Source organism: Haliotis asinina, chromosome 11 (genome assembly GCF_037392515.1).
Source record: "Haliotis asinina isolate JCU_RB_2024 chromosome 11, JCU_Hal_asi_v2, whole genome shotgun sequence".
NCBI lineage: Eukaryota > Metazoa > Mollusca > Gastropoda > Lepetellida > Haliotidae > Haliotis > Haliotis asinina.
In genome coordinates, this window is record NC_090290.1 from 18,495,063 (window position 1) to 18,514,952 (window position 19,890).

Sequence of the window (19,890 nt, forward strand, 5' to 3'; positions counted from 1 at the left end):
CCGCGTATTGGGGGTTTTACATTTTAAATTCGTACTGTACCTATTATTTCAATCAATTTAGCAGCAATGATCAAAGATTAGCCTTTCTTACGAGAGAGGTTACTTTCTGTGTTAATCAGAAGAACTATTAATGTGTTTTGATAACAATTGCTTGCAATGTCGGGGGCTTAGACAGGCAAATGAACACATGTCTACGAGAAAAGGGATTATGAGATGTTGTTACAGGAGGTACGTGTTTGTTACTCGTCATTGGGAGTGAATAGTAAGATACTATGTTTGCGCATTGATTGAATTAACGGTGACAAGGTTACGAAACCTTGTTCTAAATTAAATCATTCATTCATTCATTGTAATAGTTCATATAATGAATCGTATTTGAAATAAACCAAGTTACTAATTTAGACCTAATTCATTTGCGACTATTGATTTTTAAAGTTGACAATAATACATAATTGAATATGAAGTGATAACTCTTGCATCTACTCATAATATACACAAATAGTACACATAAACCGTACAAAGGTAACTGGGGTATTTTGTTCAAGCTGTTTCATGCTTATTTGAAATGTGATTTTTCAATGCAATTTACATAAGCATTGTGTAAGAAACGTTTGTATTTGATCTCTGTAAATATCTTATCCTGTGTAATGATCACGTGTATCAGATCCATCGTCAATAAAAGGAGGAGAATATATCAGTTACAGAATTGATGCGTATAATCATTCAATCAGACAACACTAAATGTATGAACACCTCTTTCAACCTCAAAATAACAGCGCTAGCCTCTGGTCGAATGCATGTCCAGGTAAACTTTTGTCCGGTGACAAGTGTAAAACAAACTTATGCGCTGTTACATCATTGGACAACCTGTTTTGTGGAGTCACGCCCATTGCCAATCTTCTGAACCTCGTTTGCTTTCAAAACAAATATAAGTATGCCCATCTTCATAAATATTTGGGGAGATTCAACTACAAGTGTATACATCACAATAAATCAGTATCATGTTACTTTTTATAATTCTATAATACATGTACTTGAATTATGATATTTATTCATAACAATGAACAGATTATATTGAAATGTTCAGCAAGCCATTATGTTTGATGTACAAGTAGTGTGCGCAAAAAGTATACGCAAATAAATACTATCTCTACTCAATGATTGGATTGGGTTATCCGGGGTAAAAATAATCGGATTGTAGCGCTTTGAGTGCTTAGAAAGAAAAAAAAACTCGTCAAAGTGCATGTTAGTCCTACGTGTACATTTCAGGCATCCTTACCATTATGTATGTTCACGATACACAAAACTTTTCATGATAGCGAGAGTTGATAAAACCAAAATCTAGCATATCAATTGGTCAACGATCTAACCAATAGTCAATCTGTATCCAAGCTGTCTAGTGACCGAACGTACTCTTCAGAAATTTAGCCCACACCCCATCATCTGTCATTTCCAATGTGACAGGTATCTCATGATACAATTGGTCATAGATAACAAATCAGGGACTATATTGAACAGTTCAGATACAAAACGTCCTATTCGGGAACTTTGATGACGCCCATCCCATGACCCTTTGTCTTATGTATGTGCAAGGAATAGCATTATACAATATGTATGCATGTATGTTCGTATATTTTCTGCGTTAAATCTAGATGAACCAAAGCGACAAACTGTGAATCTGTTATATGTAAGTCACAGACTAGCTTATTAGTACTTTCCTTAAAATATTCAGTATACACTAGCAATGTATCAACGAAAACGCTTCTTTCATAGATTATTATGCATGTGCGTAAGTTCGTCTTTACTGCCATTGACATAGATGTTTTGAACAATTTAATCTCTCACAATGATATGAGAGGGACATCATTTGGTTTAAGTATGTCTTACATACAATGAAATGGACTGGCAAATGTCGAGACATCAAATGCAGATGTTCAAGCTGTGATGTGTTTTTGTGCATTGACTGTTTTGAGGCCTACCATAAAGACTTGTTGTTCCAAGGACGATAACGCTTTATGCACTAGTTGTGTTGTACAAATGGTACCGTATACCATTCTTGTCAGTTGTTGGGTACAATGTGTGAATCCCACGCGATACTGCTGGAATATAGCTAAAATCGCTGTAAAACTAAATTCACTCATTCTCTTCAATTGTTGCATTTCAGTCGTTATTGTTTTACATTTCCAAAATACTAAGACGTGTGTTCACCATCTGAGAACGAATACACTCATCAAAATGTCAGTCTACTCCCATATGTCTTATGTGTTCATCATTACAGTAACTGATGTTATGTTTACAATACACAAATTGTTGCATGATAGTTGATACAGCCGAAACACAACGTAGTCATTGGTCAACGACCAGTCACTTTGAGTGTCCAAACGTGCTCTTCAGAAATTTAGGCCACGCCCCATCACCTTGCCCTTCCTATGTGACAGGTTCTCACAATACGATTGGTCAAAGTATCAGCCAATATAATGAGTAACTGAGATATAATGCGTTACATTTGGGATATTTTATCCCTTCACATGACGGGGAGCTTTGTTTAGCATCGAGTAATGATAAATGTATCATGCAGTATGTATGTGTATGAATGGTGATGTATGTTTGCAGTGTTAAGTTAAGATGAACAAAGTGACAAACTATAAATCTCTATATGTTCCATGTTACTTACACACCTATTGATACTTTCCTTGAAATAGTCAGTAAGCACGAGCAATGTATTGGCAAAAAAACTAGACGATTATAATGCAAGCCCCCCTCTTTTTAAACTCTATTACAAATAATATATTATAATTCAGTCCATACAATGAGAGAGACAGGAGGAATTTGTATATTTGTTCATCTCGTACCTACAAAGACCGCGAAGGTGTTGATAAAAATACAGCACAAACTGGCAAAGGGGTATGAGAGATACAGGTAATAAATTACATGAAATGCTGTAATATATGTATTGACATCGGCCTCTTTCCCATTTACATCTTTACGACACAATTAAATAATCAGTACTTGTTTGTGAGACTAGACAGTCTCCTGTCGTATCCGAGACCTGCCAGGGAAATCAGGCATGATTAGCACTAATTAGCCTCGTCGCAGCAATCAGGCAGTCAGCGAGGGGTGCCAGGTGTTGGGCAGTGGAGTGGCTCCAGGGCTTAATGAGTTAAGACTGAAAAAGTAACTAATTTGTTCTAAGGATACATATTATATGTATCAATATCATATCAAATTTAAGAGTTATCTACCCTTAGTTGAGTTACCTGCCCTTGCTATGTGAACTGAGAAGTTGAGATTCTTGAAGATATTTTACCTTAAACTGACAATTTGCTTAGAAAGAAACAAGACAGAACAAGATGGGAGTTCAGTGCTTTTAGATTTCACTGGAGCAAATAGCCATACTAATTAAATATTCTGATGTCTTTGAAATGTTAAATAAGCGGTAACTGCCTTCATAGCCCACTTCTCATTGCATTCCTGAATCTATATACAAAATGTGCTTGAGAGAAAATATCAGAGATTCTTGCAAAGGTTTCGTAACACTCTTGTACAGGTTGTTTAGCGTGCCCTGGGCTACTCTACATATGCATGACCCATGAGGTCAAATGGCACAAATGGCTGGTCGAGTTAACTTCATGAAATAGGCAGCAGAGAATGTTATATGCGTTCATGTCAGCCATGCACACAAGGATTCATTACAGAACTTGTCCCGGAAAACAATATCATTTCATGTTTTAACTAAATTGTTTTTAGTTGGGTTTACTAAAAACTTTACAATTGAAGCATCCAGTTACCAGCCCAGTTGTACTTTGAGAGTTATCTCCCTTTTATGTGTGGGATTATCTGCCCTTGTCCTTTAGTTATATGATACATAAGTAAGCTATCTTTGTATCGTGAAGGAGTTATCCGCCGTTCCTGACTGTCATACCAGTTATCTGCCCTTACTTTATCCAATCAGAACTGAAGCTGACCAAGCACAGGGGAATTTCACTGAAGGAACAAAACTGCCACTAAATGACATTAGTGAAGCTGTTTAAATTGATGTGAAATTTGATATTCAGATTGGTTTCTGAACCATACTCTGCAAATTGTAGACAAACTGTATGGGTTTACACCACAAATGGCAATATTCCAGCAACATCACAGCAGGGGACACCAGAAATGTGCTTCACGCATTGTACCCATGTTTGGAACCAAACTCTGAGGTCTTCAGTATGATGACCCCTAAAGCTACCCCACCACCCAGTAAACAGAGGGACATCAATTGCACAGATGTCTAAGGTGCTGCATGAATAAAATCTCTGATAATGGGTTTGAATCCTTGATTCCGGACTTTTGAGTTTTTGGTTTTGTGGACCAAGTTTTCGTCAAAGTGTAACATTGTTTTAAGAAATATGACTGACATTCTGTGATATAACTGAAATGCTATTGAAAAAATGACTACATAAATAGAAACTTCTGTCTCATTTATGTAGATAACATGAAAATGTTAATTATAGAATGTATCAAAACATGAATTGGCAATAATTAATTTCAAATGTGTGACATGTTAGCCCCATTTTGTTTTGACACTTCCTGATTCTTTCAGATATGGACGTCATGTCTTTGACATAAATGAGTTTCGTGGCCATAAATTATCCCGTTGTCATGTGACCTGACTCAAAATGTACTTCTATAAGAATCGTGAATCAAGTAAAGCAGATTTTCCATGGTGAAAGTCCCTGGATCATGAGGTTAAGTGGGTAAACAGGCTTGAACTGTGCTTGTAGTGTTATCTCAAGTGATGGTGACTCCAAGACAGAATTGACCCCAACAACCTTTGTAAGTGACCAGGCCTAGGCCCTGTTCTTGTAATTTTAGTAGCCCTAAGAATGCTTAACTTTGTTCATAGCCAAGGTGTTAAGAATGGCCGTAAGAAGTTAAGGGCTCAAATGTTTCGAGAATAGATAGTCTGGTGACTTGATTGATGATTTGTTCCCATTTCCGAAGGGGCATTACGGTAGCCCAGTGAATAACACGTTCGCTCATCATGTGAAGATTCAGGTTTGATTCCCCATATGGATACTTTGTGAGAAGCCATTTCTGGTGTACCCCACCGTGATATTGCTGGAATATTGCTACAAATGGCGTAAAACCCAACTCAACCACTCACTACCATTCAGAATGGATTGATTGGAAACATAACTGCAAGCACTGTACACTGTATGTTTCTTTTTTTTATTTACTGAAAAATGTATTCTTTTCTGCAGGTATGCACCCATGCAAAGTGAAACAGTTACTATCTTCTTGTTGATTCTTGGAATATTAACAGTTGGACTTACATCAATACATTAACACCTGAGAAGGTAAGACAGATTGTTTTCTGATTGTTCAGATGGACTGAACTGATGGACTGATGTTGTATTGAATGATATCCATCATATCATATAACTCAACATTGAACAGGGATATGGCGGGGTAGCCAAGTGATTGAGGCATTCGCTGATTACACTAAAGATACAGTTCAGTTCCCACTGGAAGCCCATTTCTGGTGTCTCTGCCATATTGGAATAGAATTACCTTATCAGGCATTTGTGTTTATACGTTTGCTATAACTTTGCTAAGAGTTACATAAAACCTAATTCTCTCACTCAACATGGAAGGCTGTCCCTGTAGAATGTCAAGTCACTACAATGGATTGGATTGTCACTACAATGGAATGGATTGTCACTACAATGGAATGGATTGTCACTACAATGGAACAAACATGTTCTGCAAATAATTGACAGCACTATATAGTTCAGAGGTCTATTGATCAATTCTAACTTCACACTTGAACCCACAAGATGTCTCACTTAATTATTGAGAAATATTGCTGGCCATTTTTAAATTCACGTCTGAATTCTGTAAGCATTTCTTTATACACTATCGATTGGATCATTTATGTGACGTTTCAGCACAAATAGGCTTTGTAGTTGTTGTTTCCAACCAAACAATAATAAAAGATAGTACTGATTTTTACTTTTGCACATTGCATTATTATTTCACATTGCATTATTATTGCACATTGCATTATTATTGCACATTGCATTATGGGAAGAAAACAGAGACAGTCCACGTCAGTCAGTATACTCTATGAATATGGTAATTGTGTTAAACTGTAGGCTGTTACTGTGAGTGAGTGAGTTTAGTTTTATGCCACACTCAACAATATTCCAGCTATATGGCAGTGGTCTGTAAATAATCAAGCCTGGAGCAGACAATCCAGTGATCAACAACATGAGCATTGATCAGCACAACTGGGAACTGATGACCTGTGTCAACCAAGTCAGCGAGTCTGACCACTTGATCTCGTTGGTCGCCTCTTACGACAAGCTTAGTCACCTTTTACGGCAGGCATGAGTTTGCTGAAAGCTTGTTCTACCCCGGACCTTCACAGGTTGCTACTACAGTGAAACTGGCATGAGTTTGAACAAACAGCCACACAGACATCTGTGCTGATCACTTTATCATGACTCAGAAAGGTTGCAGGGACCCGCAGCTTCAAGGGTGCTTGTGGTCAATTTGAAGTAACAGTGTATAACTTTATGATCCAAAACTGTGTTCCACAGGAGATATCACTTGTGTGAGATCAGATGATATCTCTTAGGAGATACTACTTTGACAGTAGATTTTGCACAACGGCGTGACAATGCTATGACATCATGAACTTGATGACATCACAACGCTATGACATCGTTTCACTGCAAATCTAATGCCAATGCTGTGTTCAGAGATGTACATTTTTCACTGAAAACCAACGAAGGATGATTTTGGATGATAAATAGAACCTCACCCTCATGTCTTCTGATATCGATTATATCAACACTTGATAAAGGTAAAAGTATCCTCAGCAAACCTCAGAAATTTGTTACTCATGTGGATATAGTTGATATCAGTAGACACTTGGATGATATTCTCTGTGTATGTTTTATAATATCTTTAGAGCCTAGAATGAATCATTGATCATGTGGACTGATGGATGAATTATGCACATAACTGCTCTGAAAGAAACAACCAAACACTAAGTCATTGATGTTCTGTGGGTACAATAACTATATCGTGGGTCTGTCTGGAGGCAGTAACAACATCTTCTGGGGCCCTTTTCTACATCTGCATGGCACTTTAAAGCCTGCTTTATGACTGAAATAATCTTGAACAGGACATAAACATGCTTTACCTCAGGTCACTTATGTTATTTCTCTGCACTTAGACCCATGAAGATCCGGGTTAGAATGGTGTTCAGAAACCTTTGCTTGTTGAAAGAGGTGACTAGCGGGTTTGGGTGGTTGGACCTGGCGACTTGGTTGACATGTGTCATAATATCCCTATTGCACAGATTGATGCTCATGAGGTTGATCATTGGATTGTTTGGTCCAGATGCAAGTTAATTATAATATTGTTCTGCAAATAATTGACAGCACTATTTAGTTAAGAAGGCTATTGATAGATTTTAACTTCTCACCACAATCCACAAGATGGCTCAGTTAATTATTGAGAAATATTGGTGCCCTTTTTAAATTCAGGGCAGAATTCTGTAAGCATTTCTTATATACTATCGATTGGATCATTTATGTGATGTTTCAGCACAAATAGGCTTTGTAGTTTTGGAATCAATGTCAGTTAGTGACGGATGGAAAGACAACTGGGTGACAGACAACGTGCCACGACATAAGCTCTCTGGATTTCCATCCAGGCAAACTGACATTGAATTTGAAAGCATCTCACCGAGATTGTCTGTGAGACAGCCTAGATGGTGATTTATTCCTTAAATAGTCGAACAAAAAACACATACTTTATGAGCAATATTTCATACAACTTTTTGACTTAGTATGTGGCTACTGAAATCTGTCATCATACATTACCATAGATGAGCCAAATTTTTAGGGCCTCAGAAATGCAGTTTGCATATTACTGTAATGGCTGAAATGACTTGGTACTAAATACAAACATACATTTAAAACAAATCTGAACTAATCTGAATCAAATGTTTCTTATGGAAGATTACGTTTTGCCCATTATGTTTTTGCAATGTTAGCAGGTACAGAGGATGTGTTTAATAGTTTTGAGAAAGTTGTCACTTCAGTGGTGTCAAACTGTTATCACTTTCTTTTTAAAATATTTCAAGGTAGAAATATTCTAAGATGTCTTGTGTCTAAAAAAGTGTTTGAAGTATGTTGGATATAATCGTGACACTTGTCATCAGACTTCTTTATGTCTGTTCATCTTCTAAAAGTGCAATATATTTCCAGAGTGCGAAACTGTGCAATAAATGTCCAGTCATATTCGAAATCAGTCAGCGTGTCATAAAAATGAATGACAAAAGATGGGTTATTGGGTGTTATGTGAATCAATTGTTTTTTTGGCTATTTTAATATTCTGTGATTTTTTTAGTTTTAGTATGATATAGTGGCTTGTTGTAGTGTCAGTGATGACAAGGGAATTTCAGGTATTTGAACCTAAATGGCAATGTTGTGCACTTTTGTGTAGTTAGGATTTCATGTCTGTATTGAGGTCAGAAGGGAATTTCAGGTATTTGAACCTAAATGGCAATGTTGTGCACTTTTGTGTAGTTAGGATTTCATGTCTGTATTGCGGTCAGAAGGGAATTTCAGGTATTTGAACCTAAATGGCAATGTTGTGCACTTTTGTGTAGTTAGGATTTCATGTCTGTATTGAGGTCAGTTGTGTTATTGTATTGTCAGATGTTATGTGTTTAGGTCAGTTGTGTTATTTTATGGTCAGACATTCTGTGCTGATGTCAATTGCGTTATCTGATTGTCAGGTGTTCTGTGCTGAGGTCATTTGTGTTATGTTATTGTCAAATGTTATGTGCTGAGGTCATTTGTTATTTATTGGGGTGTTATTTTCTGGGTTGATAGTAGTTTTGTTTCAATGTAATATGCCCTGTTCTGAAATGCATTGTTCTGTTTTATGATCAGTTGATCTGGTCTGAGTTCAAATGTTCTGTATGGAAACCAGATGTTCTGGCCTGGTGTTCATATGTTCTGTATGGTAAGCAGCTGTTCTGGCCTGATGTTCAAATGTTCTGTATGGAAACCAGTTGTTCTGGCCTGATGTTCAAATGTTCTGTATGGAAACCAGTTGTTCTGGCCTGATGTTCAAGTGTTCTGTATGGAAACCAGTTGTTCTGGCCTGATGTTCAAATGTTCTGTATGGTAAGCAGCTGTTCTGGCCTGATGTTCAAGTGTTCTGTATGGAAACCAGCTGTTCTGGTCTGATGTTCAAATGTTCTGTATGGTAAGCAGCTGTTCTGGCCTGATGTTCAAGTGTTCTGTATGGAAACCAGTTGTTCTGGTCTGATGTTCAAGTGTTCTGTATGGAAACCAGCTGTTCTGGTCTGAGTTCAAATGTTCTGTACGAAAACCAGTTGTTCTGGCCTGATGTTCAAATGTTCTGTATGGTAAGCAGCTGTTCTGGTCTGAGTTCAAATGTTCTGTATGGAAACCAGTTGTTCTGGTCTGATGTTCAAATGTTCTGTATGGTAAGCAGCTGTTCTGGCCTGATGTTCAAGTGTTCTGTATGGAAACCAGTTGTTCTGGTCTGATGTTCAAATGTTCTGTATGGAAACCAGTTGTTCTGGCCTGATGTTCAAATGTTCTGTATGGAAACCAGTTGTTCTGGTCTGATGTTCAAGTGTTCTGTATGGAAACCAGTTGTTCTGGCCTGATGTTCAAATGTTCTGTATGGAAACCAGTTGTTCTGGCCTGATGTTCAAGTGTTCTGTATGGAAACCAGTTGTTCTGGCCTGATGTTCAAATGTTCTGTATGGTAAGCAGCTGTTCTGGCCTGATGTTCAAATGTTCTGTATGGAAACCAGTTGTTCTGGTCTGATGTTCAAGTGTTCTGTATGGTAAGCAGCTGTTCTGGCCTGATGTTCAAATGTTCTGTATGGAAACCAGTTGTTCTGGTCTGATGTTCAAATGTTCTGTATGGTAAGCAGCTGTTCTGGCCTGATGTTCAAGTGTTCTGTGTGGAAACCAGTTGTTCTGGTCTGATGTTCAAATGTTCTGTATGGAAAGCAGTTGTTCTGGTCTGATGTTCAAATGTTCTGTATGGTAAGCAGCTGTTCTGGCCTGATGTTCAAATGTTCTGTATGGAAACCAGTTGTTCTGGTCTGATGTTCAAGTGTTCTGTATGGAAACCAGTTGTTCTGGCCTGATGTTCAAGTGTTCTGTATGGAAAAAAGTTGTTCTGGCCTGATGTTCTTTCTTTAAATCAGTTGTTCAGGTTTCAGGTCAGATGTTCTGTCTTGAAATCATTTGTTCTGGTTCCAGGTGAGCTGTTTTGTGTTGAGGTCAGATTTATGTTTTATAATCAGACTTTCTGTTTTGAGCTCATTATATGCTTAGGCTTGATATTCTAAGTTGAGGTGAAATATTCTTCTCTAAAATAGAACCTATCATTCAGCTGCATTTTGAATGATGAAAATCTTGGTCAGCCAATCACATGTCAATACAACATAATGGTATAATAGAACTCAATTTCAATATATTTATTTATACAAACACTATCAAACAGTTGTGATGACCTTGTATTCCAGAGGCTTGATGACACGCTTTAACTTGCACAAGTCTCTAAGGTAATAATTAATAATTTGTATGATAATTTCTTAAAAAAAACCATTAAATGACAGACTTGGGTCCTTTCTCTACATTGATCTAGAGTTGCCTTTTCGAAGAATAGATTTACCATTCATCCATGGGTTTAGCATTAAGCACAGCTTTGGAGCAAGGCTATGCAACTCAAGCGCTGTTGGAGAGAACCTTTTATCTAGACTTGCCTCTTCGAAGGATCCATGGACTCAGCATTCAGCACTGCCAAGGGACAAGCTACTCAACACACAATGCTGTAACCTCGTATCTAGACTTTCCTCTTTAAAGGATAAAATTGCCAGACATTCATGGGCTGAGCATTCAGTACAGGCTAGGAGCAAGGCTATCTGATTCAGGCTTCATTTGTTGGTATCCATCTGTACAAGCAGTTAGGGAGATTGTATTCACGCTGTTGTGCGGAAACCAGGCAGCGTGCAGTCTGCATGCATCAACTTCCTGGTGTTGAGCTGACAGGTGTAATTTACATCAACATAAACACCAGGACCAGACAGTCTACTGCTGATATTGACAACTCTGGGTAAACATGTTCACAGCTTCCTGTACATTTCATCAAACGATTCAGGATGTATAGAATGTGTTTAATTTTTTGTGATGGAAGATGTGTTGGAACCAGGTTACCTCCCTTGGTATTTTGTCCTATTTTTGCAATCAGTGATGAAGGTACACCCAGTCAAAGAATCTCAGAGAGTGAATGAGTGAGTGAGTGAGTGATTGAGTGAGATAGTGAAAGAGTGAGTGATTTAGGTTCAACTCAGCTGTGAACAATGGGAGTGATCACCATGAACATGGTGCAAGGGATACCAGAACTGAGTGAGTGAGTGAGTTTAGTTTTACACCACACTCAGCAATATCCCGGCTATATAGCAGTAGTCTGTAAGTAATCGGATCTGAACCAGACAATCCAGGAATCAACAACATGGACATCGATCTACAGAATTTCAGGACTGTATTACATATTTAAACTTACAGACATTTAACATACAACCAGATTTTGTTTTTAAATCAGAATTGTGTAATTTGTCTCATTCTTGATATTGGAATGGACAAAGATGTAAATCAACAAACTTCAGAAACAGTTTCCATTTAATTTGTTTCTGTTGTTTAATGTGGATTCAATAATATTCTAGCTACATGACTGTAATCAACTGTTGAAGGCCAGTTCTAACCAAGATCTTAAATTGTCCAAACCAAAACAAATAATCTGGCATTTGGCAAGTGTGTCTTATTGCCGCATCAGACCTACTGTGCCACATGAAGCAACTGACTGTTGAAACATGCCTCTGTTTTCCTAGCGCCAAGAAGAGTATAAGGTGGGGATTCTGTTTTTGCACCACAGAGGCTTCTTGGGGAGTTTTCTCCCAAGGGAGCTGAGAATGACAATCTGAGCCCCCACTGTTTAAGTGACCAGTGTACTTATTGTTTGTGGCTCATTATTATTGCTGATGCAGTTGTTGCCATCATATATGTGGCCTCTAAATTCATTGTATAAAACATATTGTTACTGATGTGTGGTGTGGTAGCCTGATGGTGAAAGTGTTCGCTCTTCATGCCTAAGACCCAGGTTTGAGTCCCCACATGAGCACAGTTAGTCTGTCATTCAGATTCTGGAAGAAATATATCGAAGAAAGCCTATGCAAGTCTAGATATGGGGCAAGTCCACTGTTTCTGAAAGTCTCTGGTTATATTTTATAGGAATTGGATTGTGTAAAATATGGTCATTTCAGAGATAAGATGTTAGTCAGCTCATTTACACACTACTGTATAAAGTAAAGAATATAAACTGTATCTCATTTAAAAAAAGTAGGGGTTAATTGATTTATGAGATTGATAACATGCAAATGATGAAGCCAAGAAGAAAACAGATGATGAAAAGAAATTAAGGGAAAATGTGACAATTTATTCTATTCCTTTGGAAGTGTTTCATCTGTATAAATGTATATTACGTTTTCTCATATGCATTGGCATGTGCTATTGGTATGCTTGCAAATTGGAATATCCCCTACTCTTTTTTTAATGGTATAGTTTCTACCAGTCCTTCAGATGTAATTTTGATTTCATATTTTAAACCTTTTTCTCCCTCCAAAAAGGGCAAACATATAACAGAATTCATTTTATATCCATCATTTTATTATGGATGCAGTGAAACTTGACCATATCTTGCCTCACCCAACAAGTCAGGCGGGGTCAAAATAGTGCCCAGGGGAATACGTATGTGTCACAGATGTAATGGAACCTTTCCTATCAGCTCCACAACACTCGGAGGGAACAGACAGGCTTGATGAGGACCACCGGCATGTCATGCAGACATGTTTCAGCAGCACCTTTGATACATTCTTGTCAAGGTTCTGGACCATTTTGATGGGGAATTTTTCTTTTTGTCTAAACTTGTCTATATTTGATGGATGTCTCCGTAGTTTCATCTTGGCCTCTTTAAGTAGTGTTGTGTGTAGACAAGTGTTTAGTCTCTGAATGTATAATTTTGATAGTAACGAACAAACACATGTAAATTGAAAAGGATCCCCAGGGAGATTAGAGACTCTGAAGAACTCTAGACTTGCTTTATTGAAAGTTTTATCATTGCAGAGAAGACTTGGCAGTGGTTCAGGGAATGAGTGAGTTTAGTTTTACGCTGCACTCAGCAATATTCCAGCTATATGGCAGCGGCCTGTAAATAATCGAGTCTGGACCAGACAATCCAGTGACCAACAACATGAGCATCGATCTGCGCAATTGGGAACCGATGGCATGTGTCAACAAAGTCAGCGAGCCTAACCACCTGATCCTGTTAGTCGCATCTTATGGCAAGCATGGGGTGCTGAAGGGCTATTCTACCCCAGGACCTTCATGGGTCCAGTGGCTCAGGGACTGAGATCGACTATGCTGTATGTTGAGTAGTACTGAATGCTAAGTCCATGGATATATAGTAATTCTACCCTTTGAAGAGACAAGTCTAAATAAGCAAACAGTACGTACACTGAGTATGACAGTCTGTTAAAGGCACGGTACGTTCGTATATTTTTAGAAATGGTCATTTAAACTATTCATTATTACCTTAGACATTTGTGTCTGTCATCAACATCATAAAAATTGATCTATGCAATTCAGATACAATGACATGTGTCAGCTAAGTCAGTGAGTCTGACCATCCCATCCATTAGTCACCTGTTACTACAAGCATGGGTTACTACAAATTTCAATAATGATTTGTGTAATGGGTCTATCATCATTGTGCTGTCGTTTGAGAATGCTTATCGTCTCGTGTGATCAACGCTGTACTGTACATCACTAGGTGGAGTGCGACCCTTGTGTGGGAGACAACAATCTTTTACAAACTTTCAGGGTACTTGGGTAGTCTTGTGGTTTAAGCATTCGCTTGTCACACTGAAGACCTGGATTGGATTCCCCACATGGCTACAATATGTGAAGCCCATTTGCGGTGCCCCCAAATGCAAAATTCCTGGAATATTGCTAAAAGCTACATAAAACTAAACTCTGTCACATACTTCTAGTCCAGGACAATCAAGAACCAGTCTCAATAAAATCCAACCATGGTTTTGTCACTACCACAAGGCAAATATATAATGATATCACATAATAGATTATATAACCAGTCACAAACTTGATCCACTAGCGAAATATCTAACAAGATTATATTGCAATTGTTATGAAAATGTGGAACCAAGAAAAAATTGCTTTTATCGGTATCAGCGTTTTATAATGATAAAAATAATCTTTGATTACACACATTGGTGAAAGGATTTGTTTCAAATCTGAAACATGAATCTTGTATATATATATTGGGATGAATATTATGTAAACAATTTCCTCAGATTTCTTGTGTGGAATTTTTCAAATGTGCTCTCATTTGGGTTGTGCAAAAATAAAGAACTGTCATTGGAGTCAACTCTTAATGTTGCTATGAGACAAGACTCCTGGTTCCATTCTCCAGCTAGCGAACAAAATTTTTTTTCGTAGTAATAGCTTTTCCAAATTCTTTGAAAAGGTTTATAGTCAATAATATTCTTGCAAACTTTTGTTATTTTTTTTCCATTATTTTTATTCACAAGAGTAGGTACATTCATTCAATGATTTTACATAGATGATATGATACTTATGAGTATTGATACATGGTATCATCACAGTCCATACTGTGGCTATTAGTGTACACAAGAAAAGGAAATATTCGCTCTACAGAGCAATAGCAAGGGGCTATAAATGTTGATAAGTCATGGCACTACGTAGATGCTTCAAAAGTAATATTCATAAAAGTAAAACTGTGAATAGTAGTGTTCATAGAAAGTATGTACATTCGCTGTTCGAAAGATGACATAAGATATATGTACTGGTGAGTTGTGGCACCCCAGTCAGTGCTGTAAATAGTACTGCTCAACTTCTGTTATTAGTAATATTCTTTTAAGTGAAGTTGAAAATACTTCTTGTTGTTGCTATTAAATGTTCATTCTACAATACTATTATAAGACTGCAAATGTACTTTAATTATACAAGTAATTATTCAAATATATATTCACATATCTGAGTATATCAATATATATTCACATATCAATATATATTCACATAATAATATATCAATATATATTCACATATCAGTATATCAATATATATTCACTTATCAATATATCAATATATATTCACATATCAATTTATCAATATATATTCACATTAGAATTAATCTTTAGTAACGTTTAACCCATGCTTGTTGTCAGAGATCTCTGACAGGATCAGGTGGTCAGGTTAGCTGACTTGGTTGACGTATGTCAGTGTATCCCAAGACCTGTGAAGGTCTGGGGTAGAATAGGCCTTCAGCATGCTTGCAGTGAAAGGCAACTATGGATGTCGTAAGAGGCAACTAACAGGATTGGGTGGTCAGGTTCGCTGACATGGTTGACATGTCATTGGTTCCCAGTTGCGTAGATCGATGCTCAGACTTGATTATCTACAGGCCACCTAAACTAAACTCACTCACACCATATGTAGGTGTGTTTAATTATTAAGGCCATATGAATATCAGTGTTTTTGTATTGAGTTTACAGTAATTAATTTAAATACCAATTCTGATATTGTCTGATGAATGTTTTTTATGTGTTTAGACCTGGTATTATTGATGTTTGGACCATGAATGTCATGTTCCCAGACAATCCAATTGGCGCTGATTTAGGATGTGTCCGATGGCAGTTATGTGCCACGAGCGAATAGTTTTGGGATAAATAATATTGATGGTGACGGAAATTCTATTTCTTGCTCTATCCGAGCTGCTTACCATGGCGCTGGACAAGATAATCGATGATCACAGAATCAACTGTTGATAGCAATGATACCAGTAGATAAACCCTTGTGTATGTTAATTTATATCATGATTCCTAGCAGAATAGACCAAAGACTTAAAGGGTTTATTTCAAATCCTGATAATTAATTATACTGGAATAGATCATGTGATCATTGAAGGAGCAGTAATTCACTATTCAGACTTGCATTTCTTTACAAAAAAAGTCCCTGCTTAATCGTGTTTACAAATTCTTGGTTCGCACTTTTTTTTCAAAAAGAACCATTTAGTCATGTTTTCAAACTCCTGGTTCACACTTTATGTGTTTCTTGGTTTGTCAGTGGAAATCTAGGTTCCACAACTCACTCACTCCCTCAACAAACCCAGCAGTTGACAATATCCCTCTCATTTTCTCTTCTTGAGTGGATCGGGGCGGTGGGGTAGCCTGTTGTCTAACACATTCGCTCGTCACGCCGAAGACCAGCGTTCGATTCCCCACATGGATGTAATGTGTGAAGCACATTTTCTGGTGTCCCTGGCAGTGATATTGCTGGAATATTGCTGAAAGCAGTGTAAAACTAAACTTGCTCACTCGACCTATGTTTGCCATAACAGGCAGCTATACTTATGAGAAGCAAATAATGGAATCAGGTTCTCAGGCTTAGATGGATGCTCATGCTGTCGATCACTGGTTTGTGTAGGCCTGACTCGATTATTTTTTTGACTGCCGTCATATAGCTACAATATTGCTGAGTGTGGCGTAAAACTTAACTATCTCACTCACTCTTCTTCAGTGGACCCGTGAAGGTCCAGTTTAGAATATTGACTTTCAGTAACCCATGCTTGTCGTAGGAGTTGACTAACTGGATTGGATGGTCAGGCTAGCTTCCCAATTGAACGGATTGGTGCTCATGCTGTTGATCACTGGATTGTCTTGTCCAGACTTGATTAATTACAGACTGCTTCCAGACAGCTGAAAAACTTCTTAGTGTAGCATTAAATAACCAATACTCACTCATTCACTCATTGCTGAAGAACTATATTCTGAGACTATTGCAGTTGTTGGACATATGGAATAACTTTTGTTCTTGCTCTAGTTTTGAAGTAAATTAGTCATATCTGCTCTTGCATCCAGGGAATACTGTAAATAACTTAATTACCTTTGTAATAAAATGTGTGGTAATTAAATGTATAGTTCTTGCAAATTACAATCCAGAAAAGGAATATTGATATTTTAAGAAATATGTGTTGAGGTGTTTAGTGATGGTATGTGTTGTTAGGTAAATAGTGGAAATATTGCAAATTTCTGTCACCTTTACTTAATGTGAAAGAGACTATGACATGGTAACTTTTAAAAGATCTGCTCCCTTCTAATTCTTGTCACAAGGGAATTTTTCTTGTTGTGATTTTTCTTATTTATCTTATGTGTTTAGGCCAAGAGATTGATATTTCTCTAACTGCTATGCGCCATGTCAAGCCTTGCCACTCCACGTCATGCCACACTTCCACACCACACCATACCACACCACACCACAACACACAGCATCACACCAGACCACATCACACACTATCACACTACACCAGACCACACCACACCACACCAAGTGGCTTTGAGATAGCATTTGCTTGTCACGCTGAAGGCCAGGTTCAGTTCCCCACATAGGTCCATTTTCTTATGCTCTTAATTAATGTCCCTGCTGTGATGTTGAATTAAATCATGCACTCACTCACTCACTCACTCACTCACTCACTCACTGTGAAATTAACTGTCTGGACCCAAATCTTGCTGAAATAGTTTTCCAAGCTGTCCAGATTTAAGAAATTCATATGGAAGAAACTAAAATGAAGTGCCGTCTGGAGTTAAGCTTCTTTTTTTTCAGTGTGTAATTTACAACCATTGAAAGATAAATTCTTTACATGACGGGGCAGAAAAACATTTAAGATATGTCAGATTTCATCAAATCAATATCTCGCCTTATAAATCCTCAAAAAGCGCTGATATCCAAAATTTGATTTTATGAGAAAAAAAATATATTGGCATTGAATACCATTCAGTCAGCCCAAGTATTCGCACTGAGCATTCACATTAAGCATTCACACCGAGCATTCACATTCCCAAGTTTCCCGACAAATGAAATATGTTTTTGTAACAGGTTATATTCTATAAAAGGATGTTTGGTCAGGTTTTTAGAGCTAGCGATTCCATTTCTGATAAATGTAAACATTTGTGGCCTGTGTACACAGAGCGATATACTGCTTTTATCTGATGCTGTAATTGAAATCGTAAGTTCGTAAATGTTTAGAGATGCGATCCTATGATCCAGGGAAGTCTAGACATCAACTTCAATATTGGCTTTGTGCCTAAGGTCAGAAGGTGTTCAATCAGGCATAGGGCATGTTGGTAACAGGTTTTACTTCAAAATTATTCAGCGAGAGTGTTTAGAGAACGTTAAGAGCGATGCTTAAGCTTCAGGCGATGTTAACATTTATCCTGCATCCATTTTTATTGGATTAGAATGTTCAGAAAGTTTTTTATTCCAAGGAACATAGATGTATTCAACTGTAACCAGAAGGCAAAGACAGAAAATAGATGAAAAAAGTTGGCTAAAGCAGCCAGTTCCCAAAAAACTGATGCAGACAGTTTTCCTTCTGCTTTTGTGGAACTTTAAATCTGTTTGCATGCTTTGCAAATGAATCTTAATCTCTGAAAAGAACAGAGGTCAGTTTAACGGATCAACACATAATTCAAGCAACTTTTTTAAAGGTATTTTCAAACTGACTCTGAACTGGGGAAGTGGATATTCATTTCACTTTCCTGTGTTCATTTATATATTTTTTGCAGTTTGTGCTTCGTGCAAGAGACTGAAGCTGCCCAATATATTTCAGAAGTTTAACTGTCCTATGTGAATATATGATAAGATAAGATAAGACAAGACTAATTATCCACAAAGGAAATTTGGTTTGTATTCATAAGACATCTGGAATATACAACAGGCATAAAATATTTCATTGATAATATTAGAACACAATGATAACATTGAAATTGACAACAGCAATGTACATTAATAACATAAGTTCTGTTAAATAATATGCAAAAAGGGTATTTCTGCTTGGTGATCAACTAACGTTAGATTCATTAAATCATGAAGCTATTTTTATCACTATACACATTTCTGGTGTCACCAGTCATAATATTGCTGGAATATTGCTAAAAGTGGCTTAAAACTAATCTCACTCACTCTATTATCCCTATATCATCATAAAGATGACACAGTGCAATTACAACCATGAACCAGTCTCAGCTCATCAACCTTATGAGAAATCTGATGATTTTAAAAGTTACTAGTTGAGGTAGCATGGTGGCTAAAGCTTTTGCTCATCATGCTACAGATCTAAGTTCAGTTCCCCTCATAAGTTTCAAATGTCTGAGCCCGATTTCTGGTGTGATATTGTTTAGATATCGATAAAACATGTGTAAAACTGAACTCACTCATTGAGGTGAAATGAGGTTTAGTCTCACTTTCAAGATTATCAATGAGACAAGGAATTTTTACTCATCCAGTCCTTTATGCCATGCAAGGAAACAAGTATCAACTTTTAAGGTCTGGTTCAGCTAACAGCTGGAGATAATATTCCAGTAGTCACACAAAACATCCATGTTTCTGTGAGCAGCAGCAGGCTCCATAGATTGGAGGATGTTTAACAGAAATATGACATACCTTACATATTTTGAAATTTCAGAATACACAAAAATGCTTTTTCCGTAGAATTTTTGTTGTTCTTTCATGGTTATGTTAACTTTTGCAGGAATTGTGAAGGATTTTTCTCTAAAGACATTTTAATAATGGGCACAATGACAGCCTATGTCACATGACAGCATAACTGCATCAAATTAAAGAACTTTGATTTACCATTATATTCTAAGCACAAGCAGCAAAGGAACCCGGTATTGGAAGTCTT

The 19,890-nt window shown here is 37.3% G+C and overlaps 1 protein-coding gene across 3 annotated transcripts in view; it reads left to right on the forward strand.

Annotated features, from left to right (window-relative positions):
• LOC137255974 (polypeptide N-acetylgalactosaminyltransferase 5-like) overlaps positions 1 to 19,890 on the forward strand; it is a 320,337-nt gene that overhangs the window by 154,410 nt on the left and 146,037 nt on the right. For 2 of the 3 annotated variants that reach the window (XM_067793598.1, XM_067793603.1), the window contains exon 4: positions 5,244 to 5,339. The gene's annotated coding sequence lies outside the window, so the exon portion shown is untranslated. Of the gene's footprint in view, positions 1 to 4,774; positions 4,816 to 5,243; positions 5,340 to 19,890 lie in introns of those variants that run through there. The other variant, XM_067793600.1, reaches the window with a different exon arrangement.